General features: G+C 39.5%; 1 long non-coding RNA gene across 1 annotated transcript; it reads left to right on the plus strand.

Annotated features, from left to right (window-relative positions):
• Positions 1 to 1,492: 1,492 nt before the first annotated feature.
• Positions 1,493 to 5,843, plus strand: LOC120550588. Its single transcript, XR_005637757.1, has 3 exons — positions 1,493 to 1,629; positions 2,619 to 2,906; positions 5,383 to 5,843. It is a non-coding gene; the product is annotated as an uncharacterized LOC120550588 (long non-coding RNA).
• The last annotated feature ends 7,478 nt before the right edge of the window (positions 5,844 to 13,321 follow it).

Here is a 13,321-nt window from a genome sequence, read left to right on the forward strand (position 1 = left end):
TGTGCTGTCCCTGTGGAATGTTACCTGTGTGAGTAAACAGTTTTATCTTTCATCTAAGTTATGTAATTATAAAAATCAGCAGTGGACACATTGGAAAGTGCAAATTATAAGATTGCTGTCAATATTTTTGCCATGCTTGGATGACAGAAACCGAAAAATACATGATATATGTATCCTTTTAATGGCTCCTACGATTATTTTTCATTTGACTCTTGCTTGTAAAAGTGGTTTGTACAAAACTGTGGTGACTGGTAAATGCAGTAATTGCAGATTCTGGGGGGCAACAACTATTAAAGAGTGGCAATTCTATAAATTGAATGGCCACAAAACGTTGAGGGATACAAATTGATGTCAGAAAATCAATGATAAAAGGATTTTTTGGTTTGTTCTGTTTAGCAGTCAAGATGAAAGGTTGCAAGCATTGCCGCAAGCATTGTTTTACCTTCTACATTTTCTGCTATCACTAACCACTATGGCAGTCAAAGCAGGATGGATAGTGTAATTTTATTAACTGTTATTTCCTTACAGCACCCTTTTACTCTTACAGTAAGTGCACCTATTGTATGTCTTTTTTGCCAGCTATTTACTGATATTTCCTATTATCACCAGTATCCCCTTGACACACACACACACACACTTAGTTTTTCTTATCTTCCTATTCACCCATTCAAATGCATTGTTGAGAGAAAACGAATGAATTATTGTGCATTTTACTTTGCTACATTCATAGATGATGAATGGTTCGGTGAGTGATTCCATTTTGTAATGGAATGCAATCCTTTTCCAACAGTTTGTGCTTTAATTGCTTTCCTAAATTGCTTTTCTTCATTCATCATTGTTCATCATGTAATGAAATGTGCTGTCTAATCAATTAATTATCCTGTGTAATTATTTATTAAAGCTTGATTGCATTTCCTCAGCAACACTGAAGAAACACACTTGTCACGCAACTGAGGAGAAATAGTTATTAGCTATTGAAAGAGAATATTACCGTGTGTGGAGATGAATTAATTGAAGGAATTATGCAAATGACATGTTGAAATTTCACTTCACACATCAGTTAAGCATCTATCTATCTATCTATCTATCTATCTATCTATAGCAAAATACATTTAACCACACAAATGTAAGGAATATTCACATAGTTACAAACATATTTGAAAACTTTAATTTATAGATGAAATATAATTATTCAAAGTGTTTCTCAAATTATCATAACTGAAAATATGACTACTAAATATGAGATGTTTTATTACTGTGTTTACAAACATTACTGATGTAAACAAACATTGAACAGCGTTAGAAAGTTGCTGTGTGGCGCTCAAGTCCCTGTTCTGTCAATCATTTTGGAAGAGACTGGAATTTATTTGGTAGTGCAAAGCTTTTGTTCACACTTGCAATACCTATTGCCACTTAAAGACCAGGTCCAGGGCAATCAAACCTGTTAAACCTGAAGACACACCTGCTCTGTTCATGTGAGCTGAGGCTGACATAACGACCGACACCCTGTTGTTCATAACAGCATGCGAGTGTCTGGAAGGGTGAAGGCGTGTGTTCCCTACTCTCCCCTAAGAAAAAGTCTACACTTTTCTCTCAAACGGACAGAGAGGCGACGCTAAAAGCCAAAAGGTAAGATCGTTACTCGCTTTCTCTACTCTTAATGGCCATATACCATTTCCTTTTCTAGTCGCTTTCATGGCCGAGGAGGCTGATGGAATTTCATTACTTATGATTGAAAACCAATGGAGTTTTGAAAGCAGAATGAGACGGAAAGGTGCACTCAAAATGCCAGTATACTCTCCAGATGCCAGCAATCTAATTTACTGTCAGTGGTAATAAATGTGGAGCCACCGGATGGCACAGATAATATGTTATTTCACCATCAGGGTTATCACTTAATATCTGATAATGGCTGTGGGGAGCAATTGTATCCGACAGTTAAAACAGGGGGCCTCAACTCCTGGCACGAGAAATGATCATCAGTGTGGAAGAATTGTTCATCTGTCAAATCAATGTGACTTCACTCAATATAGTTTTCATAAAGGGAGTTAAGTTTAGGCTGCAGTGTTAATGATTCACACTTGGACGATGACTTTTTCTTTAATGAAACTGAACAGTTCTGCATATCATATGTTCTGTTCTTATTTAAAAGGACTAATACATATGGTAAAGATATATTCATCAAACAGATTCAGAAGGGTACAGTGGCCTGTCTAATTGAATTGATTTTACATTTAGATTGCATTATTCTTCTATTATTCATCGTCGTCTATGTTTTAAGGAAGTGTTTAAAGCAGGAATGTAAACTGCGTCAATTAAAACACTCCTATAACCAAAGATGGCCAAACAAAAAGCCTAGTAAGTGCAATGAACAAATGTTGACTCATAGCTTTCACTGATATAGACAGAGCTACAAAGTCAACAAACAAAACAAAATCACAGCATTATGACATATTGGACACGGGATGTTGTTATTGTAAACAAAAGCCTGTATTGTGAAGCCTGAGAGCGTGGGAGTCGACACATAATGTGGTTCATATTATTCCCTGTGAAAATTCAGCTATAGTAAAACTGTGGCGCACACAGTACACAATTACATGCATGCCATTTCTTCACAGATCTGACCTATCTCACGGTCTATCGTTAAGCCATTCTTTGTTTAAAAAAAAAAAAGCCAAGCATTATGGGAAGAGGTGGGAGCGAGATATGGGACGATGGAGAGCTGGTGGACACGGTGCAAACTCAACCTAAGAAACAGGAGGAGACGAAGACTAAAAGCTCAGAGAAAAGCTGTCCCAAGTGCTGCTTGCAGACAAGGAACTGTCTGATGAGCCCAGAGTGCGGCAGGGCCCTCCAGATCTCCAGCGTCGTCGCCATGTGTGGAATGTGCATCCGCATGTTCGTATGTAAGTCTCAACCTCAGAAGCGAGCTGCGAAAAATGTTAAATGATGAGTTAACTGAACTTTAGTTAATAGTTGCTTAACTGTTAACAAACAATGCCATGATAATTAATAATCCTAACTAACTATTGGTAAAGCTATAATTTATAGTTTACTGTTGCACACATAACATTTGATATATTAAATTAAGTATTCCTCAATGATTACCATATGATTTTACTTCAATACATATGTGTAACCCGGTGATAGACATTGCTTGAATGGCTATTATAAAGTAACAACTGTTACTCTAATACCTTGTTAATGGTTAATACATACTTTGTTAAGCATCTATAACCATTATTTAGGTTATTTAGACAGCTATTATCAGTGCACAAATAATCAACTTTTTGTAGATCACTAAAAAGATTTACTGGATCCAAAGACATGTTAGTTGATGCTTTATAAACCATTTATTAATCATCAATTAATTATTAAAAGCATTAGTTGCAACTTTATGAAATCCATGCAAATAATGTCTATATTTATTTTTGTATTACACTGAACTAATGATAAAATTACTATTACTATTACTTAGGGGTGTGACGAGACACTCAGCTCACAAGAGGAGACAGAAGATTGGGTTCACGAGAACAAGATGAGATGAGATTTTAACACGATTTTAAAGAAAACTTCAGAAATATGACTGGAAAAATAATCTTTCCTCAGAGAACCAAGGTTACAACGTAACCAAGCGTTTCATTGCAGCAGTATATAAGGGACTAGGCAGCTCTTGTATTGATTTATGACCATTTTAAGACGAGGGAAGAACATTTCTCTTCGTTTTTTATCATTAAAAGTAAAGTTAGGTTTTACTTTCTGCTTCCGACTCATTTAAAAAAAATACAGAGAAAGAGAGATCTGTGCGAGTCAGCACCACACTGAACTGCACGCTGCAGTCCGTGTGTGTGTGTGTGTGTGTGTGTGTGTGTGTGTGTGTGTGTGTGTGTGTGTGTGTGTGTCGGGCGCGAGTGAGAGATGGAGAGAGAGCGGCCATACCCTCTAACTAGGGGTGGTACGTTCACAAAACCCACGGTTCGGTTCGTATCACGGTTTTAGGGTCACGGTGTTCGGTTCTGTACGGTTCTTGTTATTTTTTCTTTTAATCTTTAACACTCCAGAATATACTTCAGCATATAGCTAAAATTAGCATATTGGATGCATATTGCACAATACATGCACACAGTGGCAGTTCTATATATTGTTTTATTTCATCAATGTCCCTGTCAAATAAATAAATAAAAATCATAGGTAACATGAAATCCCAAATGTTCCCACACACCAGACTATAAACGACGCTGGTGCATCCTCCAACTCGCATGTGACGTGACCTGCAGCAGCAGCAGCACCACACTCCACTTGAGGAGCAGTCGGCTCGGTGCCTCTCAAAATCTGACGAAAATCTTTTAAACTGACCTTTGTCGATCTGAAATGAAGACAGCAACTGCATGGCCGATTTCTCGCTTAAAATGTTTTCAGAAACACGTTTCGGTAAACTATTTTCGTAAAATACGAGATCGTATTCTGAACGAGCCGCCATTGTTGACTTTTGCAGAACGGTAGCGGAGTTGCAGTTGTACAAAGCTGCCGGTAAAACCTAGCGTTAAGGGAACGTTAGAGGTAGGGGTGGTACGGTTCATGAAAAAACATCCGAACCGCTCGGTTCTCTAGTCTCGGTTCGGAGCGTGTGCGCGTCGCACGGTTCGTCAGTACACCGTTAATGTGCACTAACCACTTACTGCCGCAGCGCCCACTTTCGACACTTATGTTAAAACACTTACTGGAAATGACGAGCGGGATGAGCGTGACGAACGCAACACATGGCAGCTGATTGGACGAACGCGTCACATGGGTCTTGCTGCTCCCGAATTTCAAAACAGACTTTAATGGTGGAACGGGCGGGGGATCTTCTATGCTAATTTAGACGTCCAAGCCAGACTCATCTTCAAAGCCAGATGTAAGACCAACCAGGTCAGACTTCATCTACTGGCGGCTTATCTGCACTCGTGACCGATATCACGACACAAGTCTCGTCCCATCTCGTCCCAATTAGCAAACATTATAAATCACCATCGCATTGTTTGTTAACAGTACAATAACTTAACTAAAGTTTAAATAACTAAATGTACCATTTATTAATGATGTTGTTTTTTTGTTTTTTTTATAAAATGTTACCAAATACTTCTATAACTGCTTGGCAAAGATCATTAGTTCTGATGACTGACAAAAGGGAAACTAATTTCCAGCTCAGAGGAGTCTGAATATATGCAAACACAAATATATAACCCTGACATTTAAAGGTAAATATGGGTGTCTTTTCATCTGTGTAAATATACTGAAATTAAAATTCCACCAAAATTGAAATTATCATCCCCACAAAAAAATCTTAATGTTGATTTCCAAATAGTTATATTATTATTGTGTTACTTTTTTTAATTACAGAACCTAACCATGGACTTCAGGAGCAGCTTTTTCCAGGCTGCGCTGATTCTCAGCAACCCCCAGCACACTTCATGAGAGTCATGCCATATGGTTTTTTACTAATCTGAGATGAAATCCGGTCCCTTTAGCTCAACTTCATCAGCTGAAGTTCTCTTCATTCTCTATCCACAAATTCACTGCCTGTATATAAAACAAACTAGAAAGACAATCATTATGAATGAATGGATGGATGGATGTCACTATGATCTACATGTCTTTGTGAAGGTTTTGGATGCTTTTTGATTGATCCCAATGCAGAGGTTTACATTTATATTTATGGTTGAGCAGTTTTTAATAATAATAATAATAATAATATATATATTATGGCGGTAGAGCTGATGTGTGGAGAAATATATATACAGTATACTCAACATCCTATCTTCAAATATGAGTAAGATGACCAGATGGTAGGGAGGGGAGGGGGGAGGGGGGGTGGAACACATCCGAACTAATGGAAAACTTTTAATAAAGCTTTCATTAACAACAAGGACAAAAGTGTACTCCATTTAATGCCACTAATGATAGAGACCTGTGGTTAATTAAAAACCTTTGACGAGCATGATGCAACTATATGACATCCTTTGCTGTCAACATCCTCGCCTGAGGTTATTTGGGAAAGTTGCTCAGTGCAAACACAGTAAGCAGCTAACAAAGAATGCACTCAATTATTTTCAAAGTGATTCTTTTTTTCATCATACAAAAATGATACACTGAGGGACAAATGCAAGAAAATCAGGACACAATTCATACAAGGCATTTGGTCACCCTACAGATGACAAGTTTCACATGTCGTCCAGAGGTTCGTGGGTGGGTAGACAGCCGAGGTCGAGCCATTGTGGGGAGACGTAGTATATGATGGAAAGATAGGTCTTGTGCCTGGAAACTTGAAAGAAATTCTCATGCTGCTCAAATAAGTATGGAGATCTTCAACGCACATGCATTTCTGTGTTGAGCCATGTAGCAATGAGCAAGATTGTTAGGAAAGTTTTCTTATATTTCAGATGCGGGGAAAAGGCATCTGCCCTCTGACCCTGAGGGCAAAACAAAACTGTACTAGAATTGCTGCCTTGCGGTTGTATGACTCCGCCAACCAGTCAAGTTGCAGTTTACATCCATGTCTGTCTAGACTCATATTGTATATGTAGGTAAGACGTTGAGGGAATTTTATAAAAATGTATGAAGTGTATTTGGTGAAATGGATGTTATCACTATATTGACCTGCATTCCAATGAAGATTTCCCAGTGAGAAACATGCTGTCTTCACTTAGAGACTATTTTTACAGAAAAGTACAGAGGACTGATAGAGTGCTTAGGTGGAACGACAATCACTAGAAGCTCAATATCAGCAAAACCAGTAAACTTCAGGTGGACTACTAGAGGAACAGGCTAAAACACAAAGTTGTAGTCTTGACAGTAGACAATGCTTCGAATAGGGAATCGTGGATGCTTCACACACATCTTCAAGCCGGCAGCACAGAAGATGTGTACAATCACCACAGTTTTCAAGGTGGGCACCCAAGATTAGTGTCACTAAGTCAGTATCCGACCAAATGTCTCACCTTCTGTTCCTGAGTTTTGGTGTTGAATAATGACCAGAAAGGTGTTCTTTAAGAACATTATGATGTCACGCAGGGAAGTTAGCCTTTGCCCTTTTGGATTTAAAATGTTATCACTTCATCATTTTATCTTATTAGACATTTATTTGAAATGTTGTCATAATTAGCGTATACATTCTTGAGTTATGGCCCAAAACGTGTTTTGTGAGTTCACAGTGACACTGACAGTGTCCCCCACAATCTAATCCATTCATCCTTGAGTTCAAGTGGGTGTTTGTGCCAAATTTGAAGAAATTCCATCAAGGCGTTCCTTTGATATCAAGTTCATGAGAATGGGAGTGCATTTGGGGATGCACTGTTCAGGTGCCACAAAAAACACCCCATGTTGTAGTTTGGTCATTACTGAGAAGAATTTCTTGAGAAGAGTTTATTTTAGTTTGGACTCAGAGACTTCAGAAGGCTTGCGCTGCTTGCCCCGATATTTATTGTTTGGCCATAGTATAATGGATTATTTTATTTTCTGGACTATAAGTCGCTCCGGAGTATAAGTCGCATCAGTCAAAAAATGCGTCATGAAGATGAAAAAAACATATAAGTCGCACCGGACTATAAGTCGCATTTATTTAGAATAATTTTTTTTTCATCTGTCAAGTACACAATAGCACACAGAACAACAGGCTGAATACAGTAGGTGTCCGGTATGTTAACGTAACACATTAACAGTTATTGAACTATACAATAGCACACAGAACAACTAGATACCAGGGCGTGGAGCATGGATGTATTAAAAGGCGTGGAGATGTAACTGCACCGTTGACGAGCCCCTCCCGACTCGTTCCTCCAGCTCTGGCCATCTTGCTTTCACCCGCGATAAGCCGATTAGCTTTCTTTGTTTTCTTCATTGCAGTATGAGTAACCTTTTCGCCAGTCCCTCACAAGTTTCTCCCTCATTTCAAACTTTCTTTCTGCTGCTCGATTACCGTTTTTTTTACTACCTGCAGTTTGTTATCTCTTTTCTTTCTCAGTTGTCTTTAGGAGTAGCATTCTAGTTGTCACAAGCCTAGAGCGCTCTCTTGCGGCTGTAGACGGTAATGTTTTCAGTATGAATTAACATGTAAAAACATGTTAAATTATATATATTTTGATATATAAGTCGCACCTGACTATAAGTCGCAGGACCAGCCAAAGTAGGAAAAAAAGTGCGACTTATAGTCCAAAAAATACGGTAGTTTGTTTTTGTAGTTTTTCCATATGGGATAAAACTACCACCTGCAAACTCTATAATACATTTCTTTTTATATGGTAACACAAAGGTCAGAAAATCTTAATTTTTTTTTACTTTGTAGGGCAGCTTGGCCTGCCCTTTCCAGTCGACAGCTGAAGCAGGCACTATCAAATAATCTTGTCATAGATAAGCAAGCAGGAAAGTGAGTTTCGGAAATATAAAAAAATAATTTTCTTGGTCTGTCTCGGCCGTCTCTGTTTTTCAGGGACTCCCTGGGGGTAGCAGTGACATTTCGAAAACGACCCAGTGGGTAGCGCCTGACTAGGAACTCCAGAGAGCTGGATAATAATGCTTTGATCATCTTGTACTTTCTCAGTTATGCCTCGCATGCAAACTTCAACACGGCTCTAGACATGGAGTCTTACAGACCAGCTAGAGTAGAACTGCTTCATTCTGATGTTTGAAGCAGTGGCTTTAAAGACTCCTGCAATAGATATTTTCTCTTCAGAACTCAGAGACACATCTAAAGAGCCCACGACATACATTTTTGGTAATTTTCAAATCGTTGTAATGTTGAGATTCAAACCCATAGGGACAAGTATGGAGTCTTTGAGCACCTTTGATTTCTGAATTATGTATCAGTCGTCTATCTTCCTCTTTTGCTTTTAATTTTGTGTTGTATTATTTCTATCCTCTCTGCATTTCTCTCCTCCCTGCCGCTGCCTCTTTGTGCCACTGTGTCAGTTTAGGCATCACAATACAGGGGTGACATTTCAAGCAGACAGATTAGGGCCTCTCTCCAATTAATTTTGCTTTCCTCTCCCTGTTAAATACACAATCAACCAAAGGCAAAATGTCAGTGAAACAAACGAGGAGCCGCCATGTGGCTGACAATTACCGCCCAGCACCTCAGAAATGCCAATATGTTAAAGTGGGAGCAGTGTGTGAGTTGAATGGGGACAAACGGCAATCTTTGAGGAGCCTTGTTGCAGCAGCACTGAAACAGGCACGTCTGTGGTTACCTGCTATTCATATCTAATGATATGACAAGTGACATGTTGGTGGAAAGGTCAAATGTTAGGGTTGGAATAGATATTTAACATATACACTAAAATCTTCTTTAACCAATAATATTTGTAATGATCATCGCGGGAAGGGAAGGGAACGGATGAGATTACTTATTATTCACAAGTACATACTTTACTAATTATTTTACAGCAGCAGTAATTAGTTACCCCTTATATTGATTTATGTTACTCGCTTCAGCTTGGTCAAAAGGTGCCTTCCAAAAACTCCAAAGCCTCCGCAGACAGATTGCAGAGGAAGAAAATGAGACATTGTGGTTTAACAAGCAGCCAGCCTACAGTTTGCAGCTATTCAATGATTCAATTATTCAATGCAGCACTACAAAAAGGTTGTGTCTAGATGTAAGCTTAGATGTGCAACAACAAAAACACTTGCGAGACTCGCTGCCTGACGGCCTATCCTTCAATCCATCCTCATCAATGCCGAACCTCAGCGAACAAATGGACCCCCCCAAAAAATGTCAAAATAAATGTAGTGTTACTGGGATTGGTAAAGGTAATGTAAATAAGACACCACCTGTTCCTGAAAAAGCATTAAAATGACTGTAACCTGTTACTCAGTAACGCATTAATGTCCAACACAACCTTGTTCTCTCAAACCGCTGCAGGTCAAATGTTCTACATTCTTTTTTTGAAAGGTAAACAGAAAAATGCACACATTACATGCGAATCATTTAGGCTTGCCAATTTGCTGAATACTGAATGAAACCAAGCTGTGAATGTTGGGGGAGGGAAGGAAAGGGGTCTGATCTTTGTGTGCATATTATTGTAGTGTTGCCCACAGTTGCCCTTTTGTGGGGGAGAATGGACTATGTTGAAGGAGAACCAAAATCAAGTTTCTTCATAGCTTCTGGCCATGGTTGGGTGCCAAGATTCAGAAATGTTTAAGAATTGCTAAATCAGTGAAGTTCTTGGAAATTGACGGTGAAAATGGCATTGAATCCAGCTTGTGGCAATTTCATTGTCACTTAATGCGTAATATGTCTCCCCACATTGCACACACAACAACTAAACCAACCGACTGATTCCTGGTTCGCCTTCCCATGAAAGCCCATATTAACATCTGTTATTACAGTTGAGAAATACCAAATCACACCACACTTATGGACTAGGGGAAGAACACAGATTATATGATACAAAAGATATTTTAATAGTTATTCCAACTAAGGCAGAGTAAAACCCTTGGGCATCTTGGAAGTATAATCTGTCCGCCCATTTAAAGATGTCTGAACTCCTAATTCATCCTACAGAGTCACAATTCATATCCTCCCAGGAACCTTGAAGACGCGCTCAGACTCCTTTTTTTTTTCTTTAACCTTGAACATTTTTCTCTGTATACCCCTTACTTGGTAAAGATGAAAGAAGAAAAATTAATGATTAAAAACAATGTGATAAAAATGTTTGGATATGCTTATGTTTGTGTATGTAGCACTGGTGTTTGTGTATGTTGTAGACAGGACCGGGGGAGAGAGAGAGAGAGAGAGAGAGAGAGACTGTGACAGAGAAAGAAAACAAGAGAAAGAGATGAAATTTGTGATCTCATCTGTTAACAAGCACAAAACTACATTGAGGTTGCGCAGGATTTCAAGCTGCTCCGGCCCTCACCTATGTTGCCAGGTCCATCTGTTGCTTCCGCTCTGAGCTATTCACATCTCTCCACCACATACCTCATAAGGCTAATGTGCCAAACGTGTGTACAGCGCACCCACCTGCCTCTCTCTTAACCCCGAGGGAGACAAGGTAAGAATGGAGGAAACCAAGTCAGGTGTGTTGCTAGCAGACTACATCCTGTTTGTCAGGGTGGAGAAACAAAAATTCTCCCTGCTCTTCCAAGTCATTTTAATCGCCATCTTTTGCCAAGATGCACAGCCGGCCCAGCCTGTGATTGACTTGGACCACAGCCAGCTTCAATACAATTTGTTGCGTAAATGCTAAATCGATGGGTCATTACACTAATGAAATGACATGACAGAGGGACATGATACTGCAGTAAAATCAAGGTTCTTCATAGCTTCTGGCAATGGTTGGGTGCCAAGATTCTGAAATGTTTAAGAATTGCTAAATCAGTGAACTTCTTGAAAGTTGACAGTGAAAATAGCATTGAATCCAACTTGTGGCAATTTCATTGTCACTTAATGCGTAATATGTCTCCTCATACTGCACAAACAACAACTAAACCAACCGACTGATTCCTGGTTCGCCTTCCCATGAAAGCCCATATTAACATCTGTTATTACAGTTGAGAAATATACACTTTACTACCACCATGAAGATGAAAGAAGAAAAAGAAAAAGATAAAAAAAAACGTGGATGTGTTTGGATATGCACTGTTTGTGTATGTTGCACTGGTGTTTGTGTATGTTGTAGACAGGACCAGAGAGGGGGAGATGAGAGAGAGAGAGAGACTGTAACAGACAAAGAGAACGAGACGGAGAAAGAGATGAGATTTGTGATCTCATCTGTTCACCCGGGGCGTCTCTCCAGAGCGGCCTTTTACCTTCGTCAATCATCTCCATGGAGACATCTTAAAACTTAGATGGATGGGTAGCTCCGATGCATTTCAAATAATGCCTGTAATACAGAGAGATTGTGGATGGAAGCCGCTCACTTTGTGTTGGGCCTGATTACAGGACAAAATAACACTTGCCTCTTGGTTAAAGCTGGAGCGCGGACGTTTTACATATCAATGAACGTCTGTTATATTCAAGCCATTGGCCAACAATTTCACACAATGCTGATTAAGTCCATCACCGCCAGGAAAAGCTCTCTGTATGAGTATTGGTGTCTGTGGCGACATTCCCACGCTAATACAGCTTATTTGTACTCCAAAACAACGTTCACAAAGTGCCATCAACCAACCTTGTCACAGTTTTTCACAGCATATGTAGCTGCTTACTCTGGCTCTCTGATTGGTTAAACGGTATGTCAGTCTACCTGTATTTCCTGTATTACCTTGACAGACAGGAAGGGGGGAGAGACTACAGTGAAGCAGATTTCATCTTTAAGCAACTGGTAGCACTACTGGCTATTGGGAACCAGTGGTGGTAGGGTGGTGGTAAAATTATTTATAACTATCTCGTGGCCTCAAGATACTATCTCGTGGCCTCAAGATACTATCTCGAGGCCTCAAGATACTATCTCGTGGCCACAAGATACTATCTCGAGGCCTCAAGATACTATCTCGAGGCCTCAAGATACTATCTCGAGGCCTCAAGATACTATCTCGTGGCCACAAGATACTATCTCGAGGCCTCAAGATACTATCTCGTGGCCTCAAGATAGTATCTCGTGGCCTCAAGATAGTGGCCATACGTATCTCGTGGCCACGAGATAGTTATAATTAATTTTTTTTGACAAAGTGGGACCAGGGGGGCTCCGTACTAAACCATCCGAGGTAGACTCACCACGAGCTATGTGGTTGTGAAACGAAAGTTTCTGCTCCTGTAGAAGCTAGAGGTCTGTATGAATACCAGTCATAGGCTATAGGCTGTTACATTACACCATGATCCTTTATTACTTTTCATTATTATATCTCAGTCACGTGTTAAAAAAATGTGCCAGTGGTCGTTCTAAATAAATTGTCTTTCCAGCTGCATCAAAAATAATAATTACGTGCAAAGATTATTATGGCATTAACAAAACGTTCTGTAACTGTTCTGAGTGAAAACAGAGCACTGGGAGGTTCATAGCCGATTGTTTACCACCACCAAACCAGGTTGAGGCATGATGCATCAGAAATGAAACACTGCCGGATATACCCAGTCTCATGGAAGAAGAATAAAATACAGAATGAGTAGACCATTGTGTAAGATACTCTTAATGTACAAAATGTAGACTCGAACGTAATGTGTTGCTTAAGGATGGATACACCAGCAAAGTGTATGAAAAATCTATATTCTAAAAGGGAGGGGAGAGTAGCTGCTTTTCTGTCTGTTTTGGCAGATGGCTCTGGACGATGCCCTTGTCTGCTTCTCTCCAAGAACAAGGTCTGTGTCTTGCATTCTCGCCTTCCAGCAAACAAACAAAGCTAATGT

This window comes from Perca fluviatilis, chromosome 21 (genome assembly GCF_010015445.1).
Source record: "Perca fluviatilis chromosome 21, GENO_Pfluv_1.0, whole genome shotgun sequence".
NCBI classification, from domain to species: domain Eukaryota; kingdom Metazoa; phylum Chordata; class Actinopteri; order Perciformes; family Percidae; genus Perca; species Perca fluviatilis.